This window comes from Podarcis filfolensis, assembly GCF_964270895.1.
Source record: "Podarcis filfolensis genome assembly, chromosome: 4".
In the NCBI taxonomy this organism is placed as follows: Eukaryota; Metazoa; Chordata; class Lepidosauria; order Squamata; family Lacertidae; genus Podarcis; species Podarcis filfolensis.
Genome location: NC_139607.1, coordinates 52,038,623 through 52,063,198, shown reverse-complemented (window position 1 = coordinate 52,063,198; position 24,576 = coordinate 52,038,623).

Genomic DNA, 24,576 nt, shown 5'->3' with positions numbered 1-24,576 from the left:
GAAAGTGCCACCAGGCCAGTAAGTGGACATCTACTTCCTTCCATAGTTCATCCACTTCTGGCTTTATTGTTATTCATGCTAAGACTGCTGTTTTTTTTTATTATACATAACCTTATACAATATTTCTTTCTTTCGAAGAACTTCTAGATCTTCTAGGTTATGAATGGAAATGTCACAAAGTGCAATCCTGCTCATAACAGTCTTACGCAGCCATTCATTGCTTTTCCAATATCTAGACTTCTTTCCCCAAATTTTTAAAAATCCCCATTTGCAGGAGATGAATGCACCGACCTTGAGATCCATGGAGGTTAACCTATTCCGATTAACTTTTCCATGTTATTTCATTAAATAAAAACAGTTTTGACACCGAGAGACTAGGGCATCCTAGAGATAATACAATAGCCTTATGCAATCATTCCAAATTGAATTGCAATAATTCATTTAGGTGACCATACATATTTGTTATGTGTAATATGAATCATAGCCAAATAAAATCAATAGAAATGTTTCTTGTTAATGAAGATATACTGGGCTGTTATATGTGGGTTTGGGGGCTCAATACCACAGAAGAAGTATTTGCATTCTGTATTTTATGATCTCATGAGAGTTAGAAATGAAGCTAGCATTAGTTAAAAAATGATACGGTTGGGCACCTGGAAAATTATGTCATACATTTTGTGTTCAACTTGTTCTTCACTGCAGGCACTTTGTTCTGTGTGAGATGGGGTGGGCTGGAATATCAAGTTAAATTTGTGCATTATTTCTGAACAATAATATCAAATTATTCTGTTTAACTGAATATTCAAATCACCTGCAAACGGTTGACTTGCTGGATATGATAGAGATTTAGCTGCATCATCCTACTTATCTATGTATGTATGCCTAGTTCTGAACTTCACTTTATCTCATTACATGTGGGTCACCAACTCAGCCCCTGCAGGTGTCATGGGAACCCATGTTGGCCTTCATCAGTCCCCCGCAGGCTGCAGCCCCAGACTTTTGTGGGTGGTTGTGGTTGTTGTTAAGTAAGTTTCTGGGCCTCCTAGAAATAATGTTCCAAAATGTACAGACACCATTCTAAGCAATTTCTGGGTAACATTCCAACCTGGCTTCTCCCACCTGTCAGTGTTTTTAGCCAATGAGTAAGTCAGAACTGTCATTGACAAGTGAGTTTTTGGACACCAGCAACAGGAATCCCTGGGGTCCTGAAGAGGTGCTGTTTCTCCATCCCTTTAGTGCACTTTTCCTACCTCTGTCATATTTCTAGTCCTTGAAATCTCCATAATTTGCCCTCCCCTGGCAACTGGGATGCATCTTCCCTGTTGTTAACTCACCTGAGTTCAGGCAGTTATGTTCTGCAAATACCACTACACAGTAAGTGCTGAGAGATGTTAAAGAATCTCCCTTCACCCCAAGAGGCATATTTGAAAAACTGCATGAAGGCTTTGACTTGTCTACTGCTGTGCAGGAGCTAAAGATCAGACACTGATTAAGAAGTCACAGTATAAACTTGTTGTACAGTCATATACATGTCTACTCAGAAGTAATTCTCTTTGTGTTTATTGAGGCAGCCTAGGCTTTGAGGTTTTCTGCAATCAAGCAGTACATAAATTTTATGAAATAAATAAATAAGAATTTAAATAATACAACAGTTTACAACAGTTATACATAAAGCCATGCAATAAAAGCCACATTAAAAAGTTAAAATGAATGTGTGGATCAGCTCTTACAGTGAGAAAAGTGTACATATTTTTCCTTCATTTCTTATCTGTGAGACGTAGAAATATGTCATTTAATCACTAAAGAAAGAGATTTTTTTATTTTTGTTTTCACCCAAAGCCTTGCATTAGGAGATGTCTCTTGATGGAAGAATAAACTGCATCCAGAATTGCTCAGCATTCAAAGAATAAAATGTTCTCCATTCACAAAGTGACAGTCCATTTTAAACTTTAAAAGAGGGAGAGGGAGAACATAAAAACAGAAGCTAGGAATGGTAATTAAAAGTAAGTGCCTAAAGAGACAGTATTAAAAACAGAGGTCTGGAGAAAGGGTAGAACAGAGCTGCCCAGCCACAGGCCTGCCAGAAAACTACACTCGCTGGTCTGTCCACATTTCCAGATAGGAGAGACCCTTCAGCAGTTACCCAATGGCGAGGAAGAAGATGAAACAGTGAGGCAACATTCCTGTGCACAAAGTGCATTATCCATAGTAGGGACTTAACTTCCATGTAACCACGAACAGAATCTGGCTGTACGTATAAAATAAAACTACTGTAAACTCTACAGCAGCCTTTCCCAGTCTGATGCCCTTCAGATTTTTTGGGACCACAACTCCCATCATCTCTGGCCATTGGTGAAACTGGCTGAAGCTGATGTATGTAGTAGTCCAAACATTTGGAGGACACTGGGTTGGTGACTGCCAGTCTACCATGTATGGTGAACCTGAAGCCTATCAGATGTTGTTGGCCTACAGCTCCTATCATCCCTGACCACTGGCTGTTCTGGCTGGGGCTGTTGGGAGTTGGACTCTGACAACATCTGGAGGGTCACAGGTTCCCCATCCTTAGTTTAGATTGTTCACCTGTTGCTCTAATAGTGTGTGTCTGTGTCTATTAGCTTGCTTTTTCCAGCATGAATGTCTACAACCATTTTGTACTTTTCTTCAGCTGCTACCTGAGGCCACAGACTACAGATGAAATGGAAATGGTTCTGTAACTTGGCAACAACAAATAAAGACAGACAAATGAAGAGTTTAGGGAGAAATGTGCATTGCTTATAAAATTAGAAGCTGACCGGTTCTACGCACATGTACTTCTCTGTCACTGGTAATTTTTCTTGGGAAGATGATATATCTGTCTGTTTAGGAAAGAATAAATTGATAGGGTCAGCCATCCCATAGGCTTATTGCCAACTCTCACATCACTGAGGTGCATGAGAGCCAAGTTATGGGTCTGAAAGCACATATTACTTTGCTGAAGTTAAGCAGATCTGGGTTTGGGCAGCGCCTCAATGGGAGACTGTCTGAAAACCACATGTACACTGCCTTGGTTTCCATGATGGAAGAAAGGCAGAATATAAATGTAAACTGCACTGCATGTAGAAGATGGGCAAGTCATGGAGAGGTTTAGGCTAAAACAGATGTGGGAATGCTACTCCAAAAGAAGATATTTATAGGAAAAGGTTCTGGAACAATTCATGGAATGTATGCATTCTCTGAAATAAATGTATAATTAAAGAGCATTTGCATCCAAGCCCCCAAGATCACAAATGCATCTTAAAAGTTACAAAAATACAATCCACTGTTCGGAGTGAAAAGTGTGAATCATTCTGTCATCTGGGCAGTGCCCGTATGGTCTGTTGCCTTCATTGGCTGGACCTCATGCTTGGCCTTCATGCTATCGTATTCCACTATTGACACCTCTAAGGCTTTGTAATCATGCAAAGATATATTGGTTAGGAAGGCAAGTAGTCTATGGTCTGCTGATGTCACGAGAATAAGATTAAGCTTTTAATAATTAGGAAAGGCACTCACTGGTATTGATGTTATGTCTTCTTTTGCATACCAGGTTTAACCAATACTGCAGGACTGTAAAAGTTCTAAGTGGTTTGGAGCCTACTATGTCAGGCTCTTTGCCATTTTCAAGGTTCTCCAATGAGCCATTCAGGAATCTGGGTAATGTTAAATAACAGTAACACTCCTCCAAGTGGCAAAGGGAGATGAATTGCATGTTTCACAAGTCACAAATTAAGCATTTCAGCTTTTTTTGCTAGCTGACTTTAAGAGCACAGGAAGAGCCTGCTGGATCAGGCCGGTGACCCATCTAGTCCAGCATGCTGTTCTCACAGTGGTCATCCAGTTGCCTATGGGAATCCCACAAGCAGGACCTGCATGCAACAACACTCTTCCCTCCTGCAGTTTCAGTCAGCTAGTGTTCAGAGGTCTACTGCCTCTGACAGTGGAGGTAGAACACAGCCATTAAGGTTAGAAGCCACTGATCTTCCACGAATTTGTCTAATCTGTTGTATTGAATGAATCCCTTGTAATGATGGGTTGATATCCAGCAAGATTTTTATAGACAGAGAGGAAATGTGAGTGTGTAAACTACATAACTGGTGTACAATGTGTAGTCACCTCTTCCCTGAGAAACGTAACCTAATGTCATGTGTGTTGGAAAGGTGTGTGAGTTCCTTGGCAGACTTGCAGTAAGCACAACAAATTTTCTCAGTCTAATTGTTTATTCCATTCTGTCTTGAGGACTGAGGAATGTGGAAAGCCATTCTGGATTACAAAGTCATTCAACACTTTCAATAGATACTCAACTTTCAGCTTCAGTAATTCACAGCACAATATGCACTCCACAGGCAACACTCTTGACATGCCCTTGCTTTCTGAGCATGCTGCATGGGCAGTTTTGTGAAAGGACTGCTCTCATTTAGTTTTCAACACTATGGTGGCCATTTGCCCTGGATTTGTTTGTGGTTATGATGTGTTAGTTTTATGTTATAGACACGCTTCTAAGGTTAACTGATATCAGCAGGGATGCGGGCAAGCACAGTCATTTCAGATTATGGACTATCTGCTGAATTAGGGGGGATTCAGCTAGATGGGTTCAGCTCAAGTACATCCCCAAAACTCCAAAATTAAAAAACAGGAAATAAAATTGCCTTGTTGAATCATCTAGTCAAAAAGTCTGTCTCCAGAACTGACTGCCAGATACCTCTGGAAGCTTAGAAGCAGAGCATCAAGATTAATGCCATTTCCCTTCTTCTGATAATCAGCAGTATATTTCCTCTAAACAGTGAGACTCCATTTAATGAGTCTGAGCACTGAAAGACCCTTCTGGTCTAAACTAGAGGTTGCCACTGTTCCTTGTAATGAATTCTATAAATGGTACGCTATGTGAATAAAGAGATTGTTGTTCTTATGCAATATTTACCCATGTTCAAACTGCAAACATAAAATAGATGGAAAGCACTACCCTACCATACACCTGAAGATAACAAAACTTTGGTCAGAGTTGTTGGCAGGGAGATTGAAATGAATTCACTATTTTCCCAAAATAGAATGTGCTTTAAATTTGGAAAAAGCTGTAGACTGGATCATTTTGTTCTTCCCGTTTTTGTTTGAAAGTATGGTTGAACGGAATAAATCCATTCACTTAGTTTCTATTCAGCACTGGTCCTATGCTGGACAGTTCCTCAGAATGACAATGTCTGATCACATCAGCAAAACAAAAAAAAGTACATTGTCGGTTACTAGGAGTCCACTGACCTGAAGACCACAGCATACATTACATTTTCAGATATAACTGTTAATGGGGGCAGTATGCATGTTTTAAAGTGCAGAAATCATACCCTTTCTTTGTTTTTAAAAAGTTATTATGAATCACTGCTACCACATTTCAACAGCCTAATCTTATGGCTGTAGTTCAAGTTCTGCACTGGAAGAAGACGCTTTTGCTGCAACAGCTGTGGCAATATCTGAACCAGACAAATGAAGCAAAGTCATGCAACTTAACTCCTAACATTCCTGCACTCCATATTTTTATGGAGGATTTGCTGGTGTGGCCTTGAACTAGCACTGCTGTCAGAAGCTCGCCAGTGACCTGGTCTGCTGTGCAAAGTCCTGTGAGCTCTACCTGTTCCTCTTAAACCTTCTCAAAGCATAAGTATAAATGGCCTGCACAACCTACTGCAACAGATGGAGGAGGAAGAGATAGGTGCACTAAAACAAAAGAGCGTAGTGTGCATGGAACCAATTCTGGGTGATTTATGAAGGGTTCTATACATTACACCAGCTCACCATAGCAGGAGACAGGATTGGACTACTGAATAATAAGTGCATCATAATACTTATCTTAGCCAACCCTGCAACGGTTTGTAAATTCATTACTAAAGCTCATACATTACTGCAGTGCCATAGGAGAAATTTCCACGGGGTTCAGTCCAATGCTATGGTTCCTTTCCACGCCAGCATCATTCTTCTGTAGGGTCCAAATTATGTTGGCATGAGAAGGAACCAATCATTCTGCTGACCATGATGTGTCTCTGTACATATGCTGCCACTGCATCATGGGTCAGTTGCTGCTGCAGCTATGTATGCATTAGGCCTGAGAGAAAGTGATTTCCCTTAGGATCACTACTGAGCAAAGCAGAAAGAGAAGCCAAATGCTCCCTGGACAGCATGGGCTTCAGGGTGAACTAAAAATTTCCTATCGATCCAGAACCTCATGTGTGAGTGATAACGTAACAGCTTGCTGGATAAGAAGCAGGACCCAATCAAGAGGTGCTCTTCCCAATTGTGATTTTCAGCAACTGGTATTCAGAGACATATTGTTGTTGACATTGAAGGTAGAACATAGCCATCAAGACTATGATGTCCTCTGTTTATTTGTCTAATCCTCTTTTAGCGCCATCCAAATTGGTGGCCATCACTCCCTCTTGTGAAAGTGAGCTCCATAATTTAACTGTGCACTGCATGCAGAAGTACTTTCTTTTACTTGTTGTGAACCTCCCAATATTCAGCTTCCCTGGATGTCCATGAGTTCTAGTGCTGTGAGAGAGGAAGAACAGCTTTATCTATATTCATTCATCTCAACAAAGGAAGCAACTCCGCACATGTGGTCTGCCCCCACCATTTAAATGAATATCAGAATATCAGGGTAGGATGGCTCTGTGAGCCTCAGATCCTCAGTATTCCTAAGGGATCGGTAGATCAAGATATATAGTTACAAATGCTAAGTGAGGTTCTGAATTGTAAAGTAAATCTGAATTTCAGTGGAAAATGTAGCACAGGTTACACACCATAAGTCTACTAATTCTACAGGAGGCAAAAGCAGATCAAAGAGGCAGATCAAAATTTAAACAGGTTCGGCAAATTTTTTGCAGAGTCTTTTGTCCATCCCTACATAAATTACTAAAAAAAAAAATCCTCATCCATCTATAATATTTATTAGGTACAGGTTATAAACTCTTTAATTAGCTGAGATCCATAATTTCTTGAACAAATGTAGTGAGGTTCCACTTCTGATGCCAGAGAGCGAGAGAGATGTGTGTTTCAATCATTATGAAGCACACACTCACACACATGTTAAGCCATGCCAAATAAAACTGCATATTTGGCTGGCCACCAACCCTGACTCGAGTAATAAATGAATTTAGGGAAACTGTCAATCCTCTGAAGATTCCAGCGCTCTGAACTAATTAACTTTCAAGGGGGGAAATCATCATTTTGAAGAAGTTTGTTATTCACTTCAGAAGTCCAAGTGATTCATTTAACCTTTTGGATCCAAGAGCCGTGACATCTTTCTCAGCAATCATACAAGCTAGGCAACAAAAGAGCAAGTAATGGCAATGTTAGCCCCAAAGTAGGCCAGTAGCGAGCTGTGTGAGTAGAACATCCTCAGTGCAAATCTCACTTTAGCTAAGAATTATCTGCCAAGCCAGTGCAGTGGTACCTCAGGATAAGTACTTAATTCGTTCCGGAGGTCCTTTCTTAACCTGAAACTGTTCTTAACCTGAAGCACCACTTTAGCTAATGGGGCCTCCTCCTGCCGCTACGCCGCTGGAGCACGATTTCTGTTCTTATCCTGAAGCAAAGTTCTTAACCTGAAGCACTATTTCTGGGATAGCGGAGTCTGTAACCTGAAGCGTATGTAACCTGAAGCGTATGTAACCCAAGGTACCACTGTATGTCTAATCCCACCTCCAATCTACAATATGGCGGTAATAATACTAATTTATAGACCCGCAGCAAAAATTGCTGAGAGAATGTATGTGATAATGTAGGCTCATGGGAGAAATGGAGGAAACTCCCAAGTGCTACAAAATATTGTTACTGCCTTATAATTGTGCCATCTCAGTTCTAGGGTCACTTTTAGGCCCATAAGTAGAAAAGCTGCCATGAGAGGATTCACTGCGAGTGTGGGGTGAGGAATCAATGCAAAACAGTCACAACCTAGTAAGGTAAAGGGACCCCTGAGCATTAGGTCCAGTTGTGACTGACTCTGGGGTTGCGGAGCCTAATCCATTGGAAGTTCTTTGAGCCATTTGTTAAATGGTTACCTGAGAGAAATGTCATCCCAGTTAGAAGAGATATGGATGGTATGGGTTAAAGAGGAACCTAAACTTTCCTAAGATTTGCATTCCAACCCAAACCTTTTCCTTTCCTGCTAAAACTGTAGTTAAAGCTTATATTAAAAATTAATTCAACATAGTTCAATGAATAAAATTTTAAAATAAGCGATGGAGTAGGATTTTTTTTTCTAACTGACTCTGTGCACCCTGCATAGCGTCAAAGAGGAAATCAAGATTGTCTGAGCATGAAGGAACACCATTCAGTCTTGCAAGCCTCTTCAATAAGCCACCCTAATGAGGGCTCCATTGTTTTCTTCATCTTCCCTCAATATTTCTGGCTGGCAGAGACTGATGTCTTTAGGCCTCTAGTAAATGAATTATTAATGGGGGAATTAATAATTCATGTTAATTGGTACTATAAGCTACTTTCTCCAACAAATGTGAGCAAAAATCCAAACTTGTTAACATTAAAAGAGATATAGATATCGATGATATATAGATGTTGCTCTCCATTCATATACACAAATACATTCATATACAACTTTGTATGGCAACCCTAGTATAATTCACCTTATAAAGTGGCAGGAAGAAGTACTGCTGTGATGCAATGTTTGTCCATTGAGAATGGTTAGAACAATAGAAAAACTAAATAATCTGTGGCACTGAACCAGCCCATTCTAGTGGGTGCTGTCTTTGGGTACTGAAGAGGAGGGAAGTCTAGTTGACCAAGGACCTTTATCTGACTTAAATACAGAAGGCTACTTAGTTAGTGGCTCAGGACCAGTGAATCTTCCTCCAATTATCATCCTTTTTCAATACAAGCAATGTGCAGCAGACACTCCTGTATAGCTGGTTCAGTAGCAGAGATGAGTAGTTTCTTGTGCTCCATCTGCAGAGGGGAGGAGGATGGAGCGAATAGGTTCATGTAACAGCCTGCTCTTGGCATCGGCTGTTGCTAATTTTCTTTGGCATGCTTTGACTACCTGTCTGAATTGGTGCTACGGTGCAGGAAGGAAATTTTTCAAGAGATTAAACTATTATTGTTTCCTGTGTGGCTGTCTTTGCTGTGTATGAAGGCGGGGAGCTTTAAGGGCACTGGAAAAGAGATTTGTCTGAATAGCAAAGTTGTTGGGATTCGTTCCCCCACCTCTCCCCCCTCTGAGGGCCTAGATTTGGCCAATTTCCTCAGGAAAGTACTTGATTAGGGCCAGCGGATTTGTCCAAGGCCTACATATAAGATGTCATAAAGGTGATTAATACTGAACTCACCATCAGAGGAAGTTGAAAGTTTACAAAAGCTATTTTAAGGATATGGAAGGAACATAAGTCATTTGTAACTTTGCCAGCATGTTTCAGTCTTTAAATACTTCTTTGTAGATGCTGGTAATTAATGCTTCTACCTATTAAAGGCTGCTGTACTTTCTGGCTTCACAAGTCTGTTTGACAAATTAATTCAATGTGTTTCAGTGTTTACACAAATGGAAATCGTGAAACAATAATAATAATAATAATATTTTTACTCAAAACATGTATTGTTTATACGAAACTTAAGCTCAGCATCCAACCATCAATAAAGATGACAATGTTTCTCACTAAAAAGTTCTGCTTTGGATACTGGACCAGAATTTACTGCAGTTCACAATGATTTCTCTTGGCTTCCAAAGAAAATGAGGTATATTGATCTTTTGAAAGGAATAGTAACAACAACCAAGGAAAAATATATACTACTCCACAGTAGTGGATGGTGATGCTTGAAAACTGAGCTTCCACTGTACATGAAAAGAGCTATTGCCTTTCCAGACCAAGGTAAACATCACAGCTAGAACAAAGTCTGTAAACCTTCCCTACAGACCCTCCCAGGTGTTAAGATAAGCAGAAGGGGCCCCCTTGCTTGTTCCACCTACCTCAGAAGTCCAGGGGGCAGTGGCAATTGGACAGCATGCATTCTTTGTCGCAGCCCCTAAGTTGTGGAATTCTCTCCCCATAAAGGTGTGTCTGGCTTCTTCACTGAACAGCTTTTGGTGAATGCTGAAGACACACCTCTTTACCATGGGCTTCAACACCTTAGAAGCGTGTTTTCAACGGTTCACCCTATTCCTGTGAGTGTAGTCTTATATAAACCATTTTTAATTCTGAATTTTAGATTGTTGAGCCCTGCCTTGGGACCTGCTGGTGAAGGGCAAGTAACAAAATTTACTGCAACTACTACAACTTATTATTATTATTATTATTATTATTATTATTATTATTATTTAAGATAGTGATCTATGGACAAGAGAGCTGGACCATAAACAAGGCTGATCACCGAAGAATTGATGCTTTTGAATTATGGTGCTGGAGGAGACTCTTGAGAGTCCCATGGACTGCAAGAAGATCAAACCTATCCATTCTTAAGGAAATCAGCCCTGAGTGCTCACTGGAAGGACAGATCCTGAAGCTGAGGCTCCAATACTTTGGCCACCTCATGAGAAGAGAAGACTCCCTGGAAAAGACCCTGATGTTGGGAAAGATTGAGGGTACAAGGAGAAGGGGACGACAGAGGACGAGATGGTTGGACAGTGTTCTTGAAGCTACCACCATGAGTTTGACCAAACTGCGGGAGGCAGTGGAAGACAGGAGTGCCTGGTGTGCTCTGGTCCATGGGGTCACGAAGAGTCAGACACGACTAAACGGCTAAACAACAATGTAAGATGAAGGAGCAATCAGAGAGTATGAGAAAAACTGAAGAATTTTCTAAGGGTATGCCCTCAACTGCCTCACCACGCTTTGGATGATGGGAAATGTAATTTGTTAATTACTGAGAATGAAACTGTCTTGTGAACAGGCTCGTTTTGCCCCAACAGCTGTGCTTCCTGGCCCAGATGGGAATTGTAGCCCAAAATGTCTGGAAAGGGCCAGGAGGGAGAAGGCTGGCACAGAAGTTCAGCAGAAACATAATCCAGACACTTTCCTATTGGATTCAGTGTTAGACAGGCAGCCTTAGTAGCTATCAATCCACATACATATATGTGAAGAAATAGCCATCCTTATGGCAAGCTTTGGAGCCTTTCAGCTGTTTCAGCTTAGCTTAAGTTTTCTGGCTCCCAGTTCTTCAGTCAGCTCCAAGGTGAAGTAATAAAAGAGGGGGAGATATAACTACAGAGAGCCCATTTAGAACTTCTTGGCATGGAATAAGCCTGGGGAGGGGTGCCGAGGGTGGGGAATGCTGTTTATCTTGAGCAAGGATTTCCTTAGCCCTCCATGAAAAAACATTCTTTTTGTCAAACACAGTTAATGGTCACCCAGCCGCAGTACAAAGAGCAGCTCTAAGTCATTTAGAATCAACAGGGTGCGACTGCCAAAGGTGTAGGCCCAAACAGATCAAGTACGTGCTAACAGCACAACAGCATAATTGATGGCTGACAAGGCTGATGATGACTGTGAAGTGAAAGAAAGGGAAAAGTTTATGCAGTTCATATTTTTTTTTCTGCAGGGGAATGTCATCATCATCCTCCCAGTAGGCAAATAAAGGTCATGGCTCAGACAGGAGAGGCAAAACATATCCTCCCCAGCTGGAGCCGACACATGAAGTGCAGAGCACATGCACAAGAAAACTCTATTTTAATGTGTTTTCAGAACTCAGCCCTTGCAGCAGGCCAAGGATAGGGGGTTGCTTTCCATGGACTTCCTTGTGGTTTTCATCAGGGTCTTGAAACCTAAAACAATGGCATTCATAACTTATTTTTTCTTCAAGACTGGATTCCCTACACATTTCAATGCCCCTTATTAGAAATAGCAGGGTTCTCCACCGGCCCATTAAGCATTTGTGGATCCATACATTCTCCCCAATATCAAACAGAACGTTGTGATTCATTCAGCAGAGCTTTACTTTATTTATGGACAGGGGTTTTGGGGGGTGCGGTTTACAATACCATCTCTACCATACAGCCAGAATCAAATCCTCTTGCATCTAGGACAGTAGTTCCTAAACTTTCTGTCCCAAGGGCCACTTAATAATTGCTGAGGGTCTTGGTGGACCACTTAATTGTTTTTCCATCTGTAGTAGCAATTGTAATACACTGTGCTAGATGTGATGATTTTGGATTCTATTTTTTTCAAACACAATGTGGACCACCTGACATGGACCACCACAGTTTAGCAACCCCTGACCTGAGGTCATCACTGTAAGCACTTCCTCAGTCCAGATCCCTGGAGTGCTAGCCTGACTTAGGACACAGCTTTTCTTGCTGCAGCCCATGTGAACAACATTGATGACAGCTAAAGACCATTTTCACAAGAATACCTCTTCTTAATAAATCTTTACCATGTTTTAACATCTCTTAAAAGTCTGAATGAAGAGACAGAGCAGGAGGAACGGCTCCTTTTGTTGGGCCTCTTCAGACAATATATGCCCCACAGGACGACTGTAGCACAGTCAGAAGAGGAGTGCATCAAATCTGAACAGTCCCTTCTCTCCTCCATCTCCAGCATCTTCTATCTTGCAGCAACAATGAGGTTCACATTCAAATAAATTGCTATCCAACCATGTAACATTTGCGGGGGGCGGCATATAACTATTGCAAGGCTGTAGTGGTCAAGATAAGATATGGTGTGTCCAGAAACCTGAAACACTCTTTTCAACCACAAAACAGAAAATAATTCATCGCACACCAATGTACACTCAAACCACTATTGGGTGGCGGTGCTGTTCTCATTAGAAACTTTGATCAGAATCAAGACATTTATTTATCCATCTAAGTATGAGACATAAAAAGAGTGGGCTTTGTACAGCAGTACGAGGTGTCACCTGAACTTGGGTGAAGGAATTTTACACCACTTGATGAAGAGGAGGCTGTGGAACTACTCTTCTCACCCTTACGTTTGCAAGTGAGGCAAAGAGAGCATAAGATCAAGTCCCATGTATTGTTTTCTGCATAGTAAAACAGGGAGTCATGAGCTTCCCAGCAAAACTACATTTACATAGCCTTCAAGTGTCCTGAAAAAAGGGACATTCCATTTTTTAACACGAGATCACAGCAGTCATTTTGGGTGCTGCAATCTCCCACACTCTCATGTCCAAAGACATGTGCTTTGGGGTACAGCACAAGATCGTGCCCCCAAAAAAGTACTTGGGGGCACCAGATTGTGGCATGGGTCATGTGACTGGCCCAGGAGTGCGTCCCGAAAGATGTGTGCCCAAGTTTCTGATCTGAAAAAATTGCCTTTATATTCAATTTATATTAGAAAGAGTGAAACATTAAATAAACTGTTGCTGTTTAAATGCATATTGATACTTTCCCCAGCAACACTTCCCTTGACGTTTTAAAGATAGCTAAACCTTTGGAAATTATTGATAGAATGCTTTTTACTCCGGTGTTAAACATGCCTTGGTTTTAATAAGAAGACTGATAGCTATTTCAGAAATATATCAAGAAAGATTTCAAAAGCCAGCTTATTTTATTAGGCACAATTATTAAATTTGCTCTGGCATTTGCAGTTCATTTTTGCTAGTAAGCAATATACGCTAATCCTTTGAGTTCATATTGAGTTTAACCATATGAATTTTCTATCAGTGAAAAGTACAATGTACATTGGCAGCAGCCTAGTGTATGAAGAATTAACAGTTATCAAATTCTAGAGTGAAAACTGTTTCTGTTAGAGATAATCACTGCCAATGATCATACTTCCATGTAGAAACACAAATGTCTCATTGTGGGCCAATAACAACAATAGGCATTCTATTTCAGAGGCTTACATTCGACTTAAATAAATTCTAGGTCTGTACTGAAAAGAAATTTGGCCTTTGAATCCTACAGTATTGGAATACATCAGCTTTCTGGATATCAGAAGTTGAGGTTTGTACAAAGTTTCTACAAAATTAGTGAAGGTTATAGATATGGAAAATAATATTGCAAGCAAAGTCCAGGAATCATGGAAAGCAGCCAAATCCACGGCAGACTTAAGTCCAACTTATACATGTGGGCATCCCTTGATTTCTCTACACTGCAGGAATTGTCCCATACTTGATGACTCCCAGCTGATTGTGTAAATATCCTTCAATGAGAACATTGTGTTTGAAGTCATGTGAGATGGCAGAAATGCAATCTGTGACATCCCATTACATATGCAGGCATCAAGTATGTATGAACCAGTTGTAGATTTGGCATAGCCCAGGCACAGATCAGAATCAGAGTATGCATCAGAACTAGGATATAGGTGAAAGCCCAAAGCTAAACCCACCAAAAAAGGTCAGGGAAATGAGGACCATCTTCTAAGGTTTATGTAGCCTTTATGTAAAATGCTTAGCTGTTTTTCCTAAAGAATGAACGTGTCATATACTGTACAGTTGTACCTCTGGTTACAAACTTAATTCATTCTGGAGGTCCATTTTTATCCTGCAACAGTTCTTAACATGAAGCGCCATTAGTGAAAGCATGCCGTTTGCATCCTGGGGCAAAGTTCGCATCCAGGAGCAACTAATTCCGGGTTAGTGCAGCTCGTGACCCAACACATGTGCAACCAGAAGCGTTTGTATCCAGAGGTACCACTGTAGCCCAGGTGTTCCCAATTTGAAGCCCTCTAGATGCTTTGGACAACCACTAGCACCATTCCTGACTATTGGCCATACTGGATGAGCTAATGATTATTGTAATCCAAAACATTTGGAAGGCATCGGGTTGTGGAAGGCTGATACAGTCTATTAATGCTCTTTGTCATGCAGTCTGCATCCTCTCAGCTCATAATCAAATCCTAGGGAGGAGTCTTTTTTATGGACACAAAGGGCATATCAATTGGATTGACCATTAGAGTCTTAATCAGGACACTTGTCTTCCAAATTCAGAAGGGTACCTCAGTGTGTTGCAGTGCCTATACTATTCAAACTGTGTGAAATACCAAAGGAACATATTCATATTTCCATTTATGCCCCCATTTCTCTTTAGGGCTCTCTGAAATTGCCACAACTAGTAGATTGCTGAGCATGCTCCCATTAGACGGAGCTACAAAAAGTAGCAGAGACATCATTTTTGGCTATGCTGAGAATGTGCATAATGGAAAGACAATTTTTATTTAAAAGACCATCATTTTTAGTGATTAAAATAATCCACATCAGAAAAGATTTTCCCCATAATTTTCTAAGGTCCCATTTATCATAGTTTTGCCACAAGAAGCCGCAGTAATTTCATTTTTCTTGACTTCTATTAAAAAGATCAATACATATGATTCCAAAGAGTCTCAGCTCAGGAGAAGATGGAGCTGGTCTGTAATCATATATGAAAGTATTGGTTGTCGTTAGCTGAAAGAGTGATTTGTAAAGACAACGGGCCTCAAGTGCAAGCAGTGAGAAATTTATATTGGGCTACAGCTGATCAGCTCTGGCCAACAGCCTTTCACCTTGCATATTATTAACTACAAATAATGAATTGCCATATTAGGAGAAGTAATTGCATTGGTCATGTTCCATGCAGCCCACAGTTCCAAGATAATCATAATTTTTGTATGTGCATAAAAGTTAAGTATCTTTGGCTGTGCATAGTGATTTTTCAGTCTGCATTTAGCGCTCCCTTCTAGAATGAGTTGCCCATAGATTGAGGACTGCTAAAACCTACAGCATATTGACCACAATCCAGCAAATGTTACACAACCCAGTGCAGCTTAGGTCTCTTTCATATATAAACATATTCTGACAACGTCTACCTCCATTTAAACCACAGCCAAAGAAGGGCACTTTTAATTTTGGGAGAGGGTGGGTTAGTGTACCCCTCTTTCTAAAGCATAACAGATGAATTTGTGAAAGGGCAGTGGAGACTGGTCCATCTGCCCTTAGCCAGCCCCATCTGTGTCTTTTCTTACTTACAATGAGTCCCAGGGCCAGGTCACCAGAAAAGCAGTGGCTTCTGAGATCTCATGAGAGATCTTCAATATTTTGCAAGAACTTGATAGAAGCTGCCTCCACACAACTGTGGAGCAAGGCTTCGGTAGAGAGTCAGCAATGGGGGTGCACCGGAGGCAGCAAAACAGGACAGCTCACCCATGAGCAGGTCAGAGGCTGGTACTGGCTGTCAGTTTCCTCCTCCTAAAGTCTCAGTGTTGCCCTTTTAGAACTCATCAAGGAGAAGGATGGGCACAAAACTAGAATTAGTTGGCTCTGCCTGTCATTGGCCCTGGCTCCACCTCTTCTTGACCTTGTTTTCCACCCTACTAATCCCAATGGGCAACAGGCACCACTGGGAGTACGTGAGGATCAATGAGCTTTGGGGTGGTCCAACGGAAATACAATAAACGTCTGCCATTCATTCTCTGGCATTCTTTAGCAGGGGACAAGTTCTCTGCTTCCTTCAACAGTTACAGTAGTATTAAACATTATTAAAACTGGATCCACAGCTGTGCCTAAAATTTGTGGTGGTGAAATTGGGGCATCCATTTCACCAAAATGTTCTCTAGATACTGAAATTCTCATAATGATTCAGCAGATGCTAAAAAATATAACCTTCCCCCCAAAAAATCAGATAATTGTTTTTGAAAAATTTCATCTCAGTTGTAGCTGATACATAGTGTCAGAAGAGGAAAAGGAAGTAGCAACCCTGATGCCCATATCCATTGAACAATTGTCAATCCTCTTATTTCCTTGTCCCGGGGGCCAGTATGCTATTTCTTACACAGTATGCTGCTGGATGTGTTCTATTATGCAAACTGTGGACAGAGAATTTGTTCCCTCAGTAGATGAACAATGTTGAGTAACCCAAGTGCAATCTGACTCAGACAGAGTTTTGCTCATGCACCAACTGAACAGAACTTTCGCTTCATTTCTGCTGATCACAGACTTTCAACCTGTGCCCTTTTCAGTGATCCCTTTGTCCACTTAATTAGGAAGATGCAAATATGCCTTCTGCACTCACATCCAAGCAACAGACAAAAGCCCAAACTGCCCTGAAAACATTTTTTCTTTCCCCAAAGCAGACTTGAGGAAGAACATTAATTTAATAATACACAAAATCAATATAATTTTAATTTTAAGAAGTCAAAACCAATGCCAAGCTGTCTTTTAGGAATCCTGATAAGAATTCATGACCCTCTTTTCCCCTTTGGTTAGAAAAATAAAATTAAAACCAGAATTGATTTAATGATTCTCATCCTGGCTTGTTTAGTGGTTGGACGTTTGATTCAGCATTCTTTGTTCCTAGTATCTTTGCTTTTATTCTTTCAACTCACATAATTATGTGCCATAGATTTACTGTTATTACTTTTTAATCTAAAAATGGCAGAGGAAAATCCCCTCCTAAAAAAATGTTCTTACTGGAAATGCCATCATTAGTTTCAGTCTTTGAATTAGTCGCTCTTGTAGTTTCACTAGACTACTCCAGAGCAGCCTTACAGCATTCAGAAATGAGTAGGACCACTTCTTACATTACGTAGGAGGAAATGCACTTGGGTTGCCTCCGTTTATGAAGCAGCTTTGGTTAAATTCAGCACCCCATGAATGGAGGGCGTGGAGGTGACTATTTTCACCACTTCCCCCTCAAATTTCCCTGCACCAGTTCCCATGTTGTTCCAGTGGTAAGAATCCTTCAGAGCAGATTTTTTGGTGGAGGGGGGAGGCAAATGGCATACACACACAGATACACACACACACACACACCCCTCACACACCCTTAATGAGAGCTGAAGTCACTCTTTTCCATGAGCAGAATTCTGCTTAGATCTCTGAATACAAACCACATTCACAACTGCTACTTTGCATAACAGGGAGTCATGGCCAGTCCCTTCCAAACGCCTAGTCATTTTACCTGGTTGACACATAAAAATGTTTTGAATATACTGTAAAAAAAAAAAAGTGATGTACGAAACAGCCGTGAGCCTGAATGGCATTTCCCCACATTCCACTTTTTGCTGTGTTTCCTGGTGATCTTAACTGGAATGTAAGCTAAAGTTTGCGTTCACTTTTTTTTTTAAAAAAAGAAAGGTTTTTCCAAAGAGGAACTCTCTGGATCTCACCCACCCAAAACCATTAACAGAGGGAAATAATAGCCAAGATTAAACAAAATGGTTGGTTCTGTTCTATGATTTTGTAAAACACATAGGTCTGCTCAAGTAGCAAAAATGGTGCACCTGTAAACATTCAGAGTGATCCCTTTCTGTTTTTTAAGTCCACCACGAACCTGAAATTAAGCTGCTTTGTACATATTTATGAACACACTGTGATAATATCCTGGTGAAAATTCATCAAGGCTGTCTTTTAGACAGAAAAAAAAATTGATAACACTTTTAATGTGTGATTTCTGCTTCTGTTTTAATTTGATTCCTATCATGAATACTGCTTTTAGACTTCATCGTATGTTTGTTGTATTGATATTGTTTTAAACTTTGTTTCTTCTATGCTGTAAGTGCTCCGGGTGTCCTATAAACAGAGCAACAGTGTAAAAATATTATTACTAATCCTAGGCCTTCACTGTATGCTTTTCAGCACCTGCTAAAAACTTTTCTGTTTAGGTAAGCTTACCCAGACATGTGAATCTAATATGTATTTTAATCTATCATTTCAGTTTATAAAGTATATTTCAACCATCTTTTTATATATATATATATTAAAAAAACACACCTTGTTTTTAACTTTTATTTTTCTTGACTACGTTACAGTATATTCTTTGTAAACTGCTTAAAGTTTTATTCACAATTGAGTGGTATATGATTTTTATTAAATTAAATAAACAAATTTTATTACTGCTTTATCAATCCCTCATAAATTTGAAATGGCATTGTTTTTCACTGGGGAGGCCTAAGTATACATTACAGCTGTTTTGCTTTTTTGGCACAGAGATATACTGCTGGAAGATCATTTTTGAAAAAGGAAGTGATTTGATTCTTGTTTAAGCAACATAAAATGTTGCAAACTCAGAACCGGTTCACACATTTATTATCATCACTTATCAGCTGATTATTGAACGATCCTGTGATGGTTTACATGTGTGAATATCTTTGTTTAGGATATTTACATGCCACCTTTCAGCTAAAAATTCCCAGGGCAGCTTACAGCGGTGGAGAGGAATTCAATGATACACATAAATGCAATAACAAATATTAAAACTGCAGGAGCAAGGGAGTGTGAATGGTAAAATCCAGAATAATGATAAGAAAAGCCATTAAAACCAGCTACAAAACATGTTGAAGAGTCTAAACTATGTAAAGGATCTAGACTTGGAACTAGAAAAATCTCATAATAACCTAAGCAGAGGCTGGTCAATCAGACCAAAGAGCCATCTCATCCAGCTTCCTGCTTCCTACAGTGGCTAGCTGGATGCCCCGGTAAGCTCACAAGTAGGACATGAGTGTGATAGCCATCTCCCACTGTTGTTCGGCAAGGATACTGCAGGTAATATAGAAGCATCATGACTAGCATCCATTCATACCCTCCAACATATCCAGGCCAAAAACCCTGAAAAGGCACTTTTTGGGTGGGCCATCTTTCACACAAGAGCATGGCACCCCAAAACGTGTGGTTTACAGTACTGCATAAGTTTGCACCCATTAAAAGGGCTTTATTCAGGACAAGATCGCAGAGCTAGATTGCACTATGACTATGTGAAGCCCCAAGTGGCCGCTGTGCTCTTGTGCAAAAAATGGGATGTCCCTGTTTTCCCTAGAGAGTTGAGGCGTATGTCCATTGATGTGACTAATGATCATCAGATTTGGCAGCAGGTGAGCCTGTCAAGGGAGGGCATTCCATATGTGGGGTACCTGAACAAAGAAAATGTTGGGGGTGTTAGTCATTCATTTTCAGAAAACTGTCTGTGAGTTTCTGTATGTAATACAAAGCTCTGGCCGTGTAGCTGGATTGTTTACACAGGCAGTGGCGGAGGAAGGGGGTGAAGGGGTGGTCCGCCCCAGGTGCCATCTCTGAGGAGGGGTGACAAGAAGGGCTCAGCGGCACAAGCCACTGCCATTGTGCCGCCACAGCCACATGTGGAGGATCCTCCACTCACAGCTGCAGTGGTGGCAGAGGGATCCCACTGCCGTCCATACGGTGCTTGAGCAGCTCTGTCAGCAAACGGCCCCGCGGCACATGCAACACACCACTACGTACTGCACACGCCATGTGCGGTACGTAGCAGTGTTGCGCGTGTGCCACTGGGTGGTTTGCCCCGACACCCCGTATCAGGTTCCAGTTAGCCTTCCTTCACCCTGTACACAGGTGCAAAGTTAAGACACTGAAATTATGGACATGCGCATTGCCTTATGTGAGTGACAGAGAGTTTTGGTTTTAGTCTTCTTAGAGGATGCAAGCAGATCTGCCACCGTGGGGATCCACAGCAGTCTCTGTATATAGCAACCATGAATCTAATTGACTGGCAATAAAGTAATCTGCCTAGAACAATCGTGCGTTGCTAATCAGTCAAGACTCAGGGCCAATTTCCTTTTGCTTCGCTGCCAATTGTGTTTCAGCTCTGCTGAAGGCTTGTGGGAAGTGTGCTGGGCAAATCTGTTTATGGCAGCCTTAACGCCATGAACAGCCACAGAAAACACTATCCCTGCTCACTACCCACTTAACTTCAAAGGGCAAGGGGATTGGGTTCAGAGAAGGGCCTCCAAGGATAGATTTTAGATTCAGGCAGGATCGCATAGAAGATGGAGTTGCTTTGGGAAGCCATGGCCACCGCAGACTTGACACCCAAGATAGAACTCTCACAATGCTGTTCAATGGAGTTGCTTCACAAGTTCATCAAGTATACTATAATCAAGTGGCACATTTCAGAATACCAGCAGGACAGGGATGCTCTATGCATGTGACACATTATGAGGTGGCAGGTGACTCTGAAATTAGTGAAAGACAAGCAGATCTGTAGAGCCTTAAATGTGATATCCTGCCAAGGATTTAAAGGCCCTTTTGATGTGGTTTAAGGCAAGCAATCTGAAAGGAGAACTCAGAAATCTATGTGAACATATTTGATCTGTCAGCTACAATTGGCCATGACAGTCCACGACATGGGCGATTTGCTGAGTTATTGAGCAGTTGTGGCTGACATAGGAAAGGGTTGATCCTAATGTGTCTAGTCTGTCTGCCTTTGCTGGCTTCAGAAGTCTCCGGTAAAACTATCTCATTTTCAAGCAATTTTGGACCGAGTAAGAAAGATCAACAGCCAGAGCTGCAGCGCAGAAATGCATGAAATGTGGAAATGGCTCAAGGGTACTAAGCTAGGTAAAGGTAAAGGGACCCCTGACCATTAGGTCCAGTCGTGGCCGACTCTGGGGTTGCAGCGCTCATCTCGCTTGATTGGCCGAGGGAGCCGATGTCCAGCTTCTGGGTCATGTGGCCAGCATAACTAAGCCACTTCTGGCGAATCAGAGCAGCGCATGGAAACGCCATTTACCTTCCCGCTGGAGCGGTACCTATTTATCTACTTGCACTTTGACATGCTTTCGAACTGGCAGGAGCAGGAACCGAGCAATGGGAGCTCACCCTGTCGCGGGGATTCGAACCGCCGACCTTCTGATCGGCAAGTCCTAGGCTCTGTGGTTTAAGCCACAGCACCACCCGAGTCCCTGACTAAGCTAGAGGATGTCTAAAGTTCAATGACAGAGGAAATACTTTGCATGTAGAAGGCTCAGTCCCTGGCACCTCCAGTTAACAGTAGCAGGCTGATAAGACAGGCCTTTTCCTGAGACCTTAGAGTGTCACTGCCAGTCAAAGTAGACAAACCAAAAGTCTGACTCAGTATGAGCCAGTTTCATGTGTAACGGCCTCCAGACAACTTGAGAAACAGAATGACAGTGAAATGTCCCAGATTAGGGCCTGGACAACTGCACTTAGGCATTTGATCTGGGATTGTAACCAAAGTAGAGCACCCACTGAGAAAAATAAAAAAAATGAGCTTCTTTGGAGGTCTGGCTGCATGGACATGCAGCCTAGGACCCACATACTTACAGGACCGCCTCTCCTGGTATGCCCCATGGAGGACCTTAAGGTGCACAAATGACAAGATTTTGGAGGTCCCAAGTCCCAAGATGGTTAGATTGGTCTCAACTAGGGCCAGGGCCTTTTCAGTACTGGCTCCGACTTGGTGGAACGCTCTGTCACAAGAGACTAGGGCCCTGCGGGACTTGAAATCTTTCTGCAGGGCCTGCAAGACAGAGCTGTTCCGCCTGGCCTTTGGTTTGGACTCAGACTGACCCTTATGTTTCCCTCCCCTTATGGGCTACTTTTAAAATGAGGCTGCATTTTAAATTGCATTTTAACCTGTATTTTAAAGTGTGTGTTTTGTTTTGTTTTCCTATTATGTTTTTACTGTAATTTTACTGGTGTTAGCTGCCCTGAGCTCTGGCCAGGGAGGGTGGGGTATGTATGTATGTATGTATTATTATTATTATTATTATTATTATTATTATTTAATGGCAGCTCTTAAGTAAAAAGGTAGCCAGTGTTTAATCTGGATTTTAGGTCTCCTGTTTTATGAAGTTGCTCATAAAATTTCTCCCTCACAAAGGCATAGCTATGCGGACACAAATACACTGCATTATCTTGAAAGGAAGAAAATTCTAGAGCTGTCAGCTAGGAGCCATCTCCCTGGATACCTGTATAAATTCCAAGACAGACAAGACTTTCCAAGACTCTTAGGGATGTCAATGAAGCCAGCATTTTCCTCTTTAATGTGAGCTAGTCAGATATGATTGGAGTAGTAAAATAATGCAAAGGAGTATCACTAAGTAAGAACGAGAGTTTTCTAATCTAAATATATAAGGGAATTTATTCCTTGTGGCATATTGATGATTAATTTTATGTGTACACAAAATATAGTGCAATCCATCCTCTTCTCTTTAAAGAGCACAGTAATGCTATATCGCTGTGCTCCTCCATTAGTTACCACCTGCCACCCATAACTTTTTAGAATCAAGGCTTTGGCATGCCTTATAAATAGCAATACATTTGCACAATTGAATGTCCATGCAGTTCTTCAATCAAAAGAATTCTGCTGCTGGTCATAAACTACTTAATCCACTCTCCCTTGGTTGATGCTGTCAACAAAAAGCTTTCATTGAAATATAGATTTAAACTTACTAGTACATGATGTTGAATAACTGAATGGGTTAGGTGACATTTGCTTATGTGGAATTGTTCATGAAGTGGTTTTGAGCAATTAATTGGGCAATATAGGGCTTTGATTCAATACTATCAGGACTTCATCTTTTCTTTTTAAATCAGAAACTTTCTTGAACCAATAAAGTTCACTTTGTTCTCAATTGCATTGTTTAACACACATCAAACAACAACCTTATATATACAGCGGTACCTTGGGTTAAGTACTTAATTCGTTCCTGAAGTCCGTACTTAACCTGAAACTGTTCTTATCCTGAAGCACCGCTTTAGCTAATGGGGCCTACCGCTGCTGCCACGTCGCCAGAGCATGATTTCTGTTCTCATCCTGAAGCAAAGTACTTAACCTGAGGTACTATTTCTGGGTTAGCGGAGTCTGTAACCTGAAGCGTATGTAACCTGAAGCGTATGTAACCCGAGGTACCACTGTATTCATAATGCTAGCTTGCAGGTATTTTGTTGTATTTGATGAACCCTTGGGGAAATCCTGATTTACTGATGTTATAAGGTTAGCCCACAGGTGTATATTTGAGATCTTGTCAAACATCCACCATAAAGTGGCAACCTGTGATATTATTTACATCTTTGGGGAAAACTATCATAGGAACCTATTAGTGCCTACTTCATCTCTGATGGCAAGACAATATCTTCCATATCAATTTTGGAGCTATTTTAATAAAGGGCTTTTAAGTGTGTGTGTGTGTGTGTGTAAATGCATGTGTCTTCATTCATGGGCATATCAAAATTAATGGAGTGAAAGAATGCTAAAATCCTGTAGATATGGGAATGTGGAATATGGGAAATGTGAAGAAACAAACACTAGATTAAAATGCCTCAAAGTGAGTCATTTCTAAATTACTGTGAAATGACTATAATTCGAACATATGAAACTGCCTTATACAAAGTTGGGGGTTGGCCTATCTGACCCAACAGAGTCTCCTTTGACTGGTACCAGACCCAGGACATTTTCTGTCCTACCACACCAGATCCTTTTTACTGAGAGATGCCAGAGATTCCCTTTGTGCAGCAATAAGGCCTGTGTGCCCTTTGTGATGGCATTAAAAGCCACCATAATTATAATGTATAAAATTCACTTACGAGGTTTATCTTGCCATTTTTTCAAGAAAGACTACAAAGGGCCCCCAAAGGCTCCCTCTGAATGTGGTTCAAATGAAGAGGAATTACAAAAAAGGAAACTAATAATACCCCCTGCATTTCTTCCAGCTCACACATGTGTACCCCAGTTCTTCTCCAAAACCACATAACAGAAAGCAGAATACTGTGAGTAGCCCACATGATCACTTATGATATATAACTGTATTAAAAATTAAACATAAATTATTGGAATTACAGTGTTGGCACAAGATGAAAAAGGTGCTTTGTGTTGTTGAAAGGGTTCGCTTACTGACTTAGGTTGGCTCATGAGAAGATGTGGTT